The sequence below is a fragment of the Pelobates fuscus genome, unplaced genomic scaffold (assembly GCF_036172605.1).
Source record: "Pelobates fuscus isolate aPelFus1 unplaced genomic scaffold, aPelFus1.pri scaffold_49, whole genome shotgun sequence".
Taxonomy (NCBI): domain Eukaryota; kingdom Metazoa; phylum Chordata; class Amphibia; order Anura; family Pelobatidae; genus Pelobates; species Pelobates fuscus.
The window spans coordinates 82,584-87,293 of NW_026961947.1; positions in this window are offsets into that span (position 1 = coordinate 82,584).

The following is a 4,710-nucleotide window of genomic DNA, read 5'->3' on the forward strand; positions in this document are numbered from 1 at the left end:
CTCTCTCTCCCACGCACAGCCAGCGTGTGTCTCTCTCTCTCTCCCACGCACAGCCAGCGTGTCTCTCTCTCTCTCTCTCTCTCTCCCACGCACAGCCAGCGTGTGTCTCTCTCTCTCTCCCCCACGCACAGCCAGCGTGTCTCTCTCTCTCTCTCTCTCTCCCCCACGCACAGCCAGCGTGTCTCTCTCTCTCTCTCTCTCCCCCACGCACAGCCAGCGTGTGTGTCTCTCTCTCTCTCTCTCCCACGCACAGCCAGCGTGTGTCTCTCTCTCTCTCTCTCTCCCACGCACAGCCAGCGTGTGTGTCTCTCTCTCTCTCTCTCTCTCTCCCACGCACAGCCAGCGTCTCTCTCTCTCTCTCTCTCCCTCCCCCACGCACAGCCAGCGTGTCTCTCTCTCTCTCTCTCTCCCCCACGCACAGCCAGCGTGTCTCTCTCTCTCTCTCTCCCACGCACAGCCAGCGTGTGTCTCTCTCTCTCTCTCCCACGCACAGCCAGCGTGTCTCTGTCCCACCCATTCCCCTCCTGCCAATCATTTCATGTAGCGTTGCCAAGGCACCGCAGTAGAGAATCTTCTGTATCCTCTACCCAGTCTAACCGGAAGTGCTCCCAGACAGAATAGTGGATACAGAGATTCTCCACCACAGTTCACTCGACCACGCTACAAGTAGGTAAGCTGGCACTGCAGAAGGAGGAAGACAGCAAAAAGAGCGGACGGACAAAGAGACACATAGGGGACTGAGGGTGGACAAAAAGACACAGTGGGGCTGGGGTGGCAAAGAGATACACAGGGGGCAAAGTGACACACAAAGAGGCTTTGGGTGGAAAGACACAAACAGAGGGTTTGGCGGGGACAAAGAGACAAGGAGGAGCATACTTAGAGGGACTTAGCTAAACAAAGAGGCACACAGAAGAGTTGGGGGGGATATAAAGACACACAGGGCTGGAGGAACAAAGAGATACACAGAGGGGCAAAGAGACACATGGAAGGACAAAGACATACAAAGGGAGCTGGGGGGGCAAAGAGACACAGTGGGGCTTTGGGGGGACAGACACGCAGGGGCAAAGAGACAAACTTGGGTGAACAGACACACAGAGGGGCTAAGGGGGGCAAAGAGGCACACAGAAGGGCTGGGGTGTCAGACACAGAAGGGCTTAGAGAGAAAAAGACACACATACAGGAGCTTGGAGGATAAAAAGACACACAGAGAGGCTAAGAGGGACAGAGAGACGCACAAAGCTGGCGATTTTTGTTTTTTGGGGGTGGTGCAAGTATCTGGTCTTGTCTAGGGTGGAAAATAGTCTAGCACCAGCCCTGCCTCAGTGTGAGTGTCACCCACAGACCACATCACTGTTTTATTCAGGAGCACTTATGCCCCGAGTAAGGGACCTAGCAACTTGATCTTCTAATGTTTTTTACTACTGCATGTTGAAACTTGATGAAAACATTTTTAACATAATTAGTTAGATTTTCTGTAATATAAATATATATTTTTAATTTAACTTGTATTATTTATATCAGTGTTCATTCATTCTGGAGTTATCCTTTTGATATGTTTATGGGAATAGAATATAATAAAGCAACAACTGTACATGTTTCACAATGTTAAACTTTATTCCTGTTTACTTTTAATAAAAAAAGAAATTTAAATTAAAATCTGTTTGTTTTCTTTTAACTATATGCCTATACTGTTTTTCTTCTCATGTGGGAAACCATGTTAGTCTCTGTAGCGGGCCGAGGGTAACCCGACTGGTTACATCAGCTAATGCAGAATGAAGAGACCCATTTTCCCCTAGTAACTGGACGACACACTGTTCCAGGGGTACAACAACCACTTTATTTGGCCACACAAATGCTCCCCCTGGATGCAGTTCGTCTATACGAACGGCGGCCACCCAGGGAAGCACTCATTAATTACTTCCCTTGCGGTTTCACACTTATGTTGCGAGTTGCCAACGTTCTAATTGATTGGTGTGAGCATGCCAGGGAGCATTGGAATCCGCAAATGCTCCCCCTGGATGACGTTCGTCTAATGAACGGGCTGTCACCTAGGGTCGGCACGCACCGAGGCTTCCCTTGCGGTCTGTGGTTTTAAAACCTCGTAACGCGGTTTGAATGTTCTACAACAACATTCTAAATGGGGTTTCGTGGTGGTCCCCGTTAAAGAGGTGAATGGAACCCGTTCATATGGCGCTCCCGAAAGGGGAGCAGGCAAAGCATATGAATACAGGGGAAAAACATAAGAATAGCACATAGCAATTCACGGACAGGAACAGTCTCCCACAACCAAACAATAACTTATTAGTCACATGGGTATATTAATCTAATAGATTAAATCAAGACTCAACAAATCCCAGGCGCCAGATCGCCATGGCGACTAGGAATTTTCTCTTGGCGCTTGGGTATTTGTCAGTGCGTTCAGGGGGCTGAGGGAGAATGGAGGCGGCGTCGAAGGAGCTGTGATCTTGTTGCTCTGCTGTGATGCCGGAAGTCGGTCCGCAAAGAGGCAGAGCAACCCCACACTGAACCCGAGGGAAAGGAACGTAGGGAGGCTGGGTGCGAGAGAATGTGTGTGTGTGCCAGTATTATTATTAGTATTTATAAATCCCCAACAAATTCCGCAGCACAGTACGATAGGTGTGTGTCTGTCAGTGAGTGTCAAATTAGTGAGTGTGTGTCTGTCAGTGAGTATGTCTGAGTATGACTGGCGCCCTCACCTTTTTTCCCACGCTGTGTTGGCTCGCAGTGGCTGGCCCTGCCTCAATGGCTAATAATCATTCTTGATGATCTGAACCAGTCCATTGCTTCCCATAGGATAGCATTAGGAGACTACTGCGCATGCGTGGCAAAAATGCCTCACTGCGCCAATCACCATCTACTCATAGAGATGCATTTTCTCTCAAAAGGCAGTGTTTACATTGAAAACCCTGCAGAGACAAGCTATAGACACCAGAATCACAATATTAAGTGTTGGAACATGTCCTGTCCTTGATGATCAGCAGAATTACCTACCATGGTCTTATAGTTCTAACCAAACTGTACCGCGACCTCAAGTATTTGGAGACACTCTTGAGAGACCATACGAAGGAGCCTGATTCAGAAAATTTCCAAAATGTATTAAACAGAACACCGCTTATAAATCTTATGCAATAAGGAGGGGTCTAGTGGGAGTATCATTAATTATCAGTCAAATATTGACAACTATTAACTAACAGCATAAAATATGCAACAAATTGATTCTAAGTTTATCTAGGGGGCTTTACTAGGCAGGGTGTTCTTAGAATAGGAGGGTGTAGCGATAGGGTCTTACTAGAAGAGGGGGAACAAAGATGGTCATGTGCCATACTATGTATGTGATGTCCTTTCAATGTACATGTTGTTACTCTTATGATTCAGCTGAACAGAAATTAACCACTTCATTAAGCTGTAGTGGTTCTGGGGCCTACAGTGTCCCTTTAATAATTATATTTTTGTTGGTGAAAATAATTAGCTTTGTTAGTTTTAGAAAAAAATAACAACCTGACTCCTAACTAACCGCGGATTAAGTCCACATGGTAGCAGGTGTGGTTTGTGAAATAGGAGCCCAGGCATCAGATGCTGCCTTCAAAGTATTTTGTATTGGACATGTACAAAGGTGATGTGAACTAGCACAGCTGTATATTGTCCTAAAAGCAAGGTAGAATATCCATGGTAGAATATATGGTCAATAACTGCATTTTTCTCCTGCTAGATGTTTGAAGGGCACAGTGAGTCCAGGGTAGATGGAAGAATATTGAATAAATAAAATGAAAATAAATAATTAACAATTTTTCTATGATATTTCTAGCCGTTCAAATCATGGCAAGCAGATGTGAGTAGAAAACACAGTACCATATACCCATTCCGCTTAACAAAGTGTCAGATAAAATAAACCAGTTTTCTTTATTTTTCACAATCTTCGGCTAACATGTCCTTATCAAAGTGTATAAAAATACCCATAAAAAAAACCACAAGTAACTACAGCCAACTGACAACAAGCTATCACAGCCCTTGCAAAATAAGCACCAAAATGGCCTACACCAGCCTGTAAATGGCAAACCATTGCAAAATCTATATTTTTTTTAAAAAATTTGTAAAAACTTATTTTTTCTTTAAAACATATGGTTGACTAGAAAAAAGTTAATACTTTAGTAGGAGATGGTGTACCCCAGTTGTTGCAGAAAATGGCACTAAGTTTTACAAATGTTCTACAAAATTTTTAAAGACAGCCGGGAGTTTCTGCAGCTCAGATGATTGCTTGTCAGTAAATAGAAAGATCACACAGGTGTAAAGTTAAAGGGCAATGTGTCAGGATTTTCATAGGTGGTGCTGAAAGAAATGGCGCCCAATAGTGGCACAATCTTAGTGTGCTCCAATTTCCAGCATGAAGTCATGACAAAAGTAGGGATTGCTCTGGTGCTATTTGCCTAGAATTCCTCTAATAATCTCCACCAAACTGTGCGTGGCAGAGTCGCAATTTCAGAAGCCAAATTTGCTGTGTGAAGTATAAAACCAGTGCAATGGATTTTATAAATATAACAGCCAAAGCACCTCACTTTCCTGACACTTGCGGCTGCCGCTCCATGGACAAAATCACCCTCTATGAGTCCACGACAAATGAAAAAATGTCGGAGTCAGAAACGAACCAGACCAGTACCCATAAACTAAACAATAAATATAGGTATATAATGA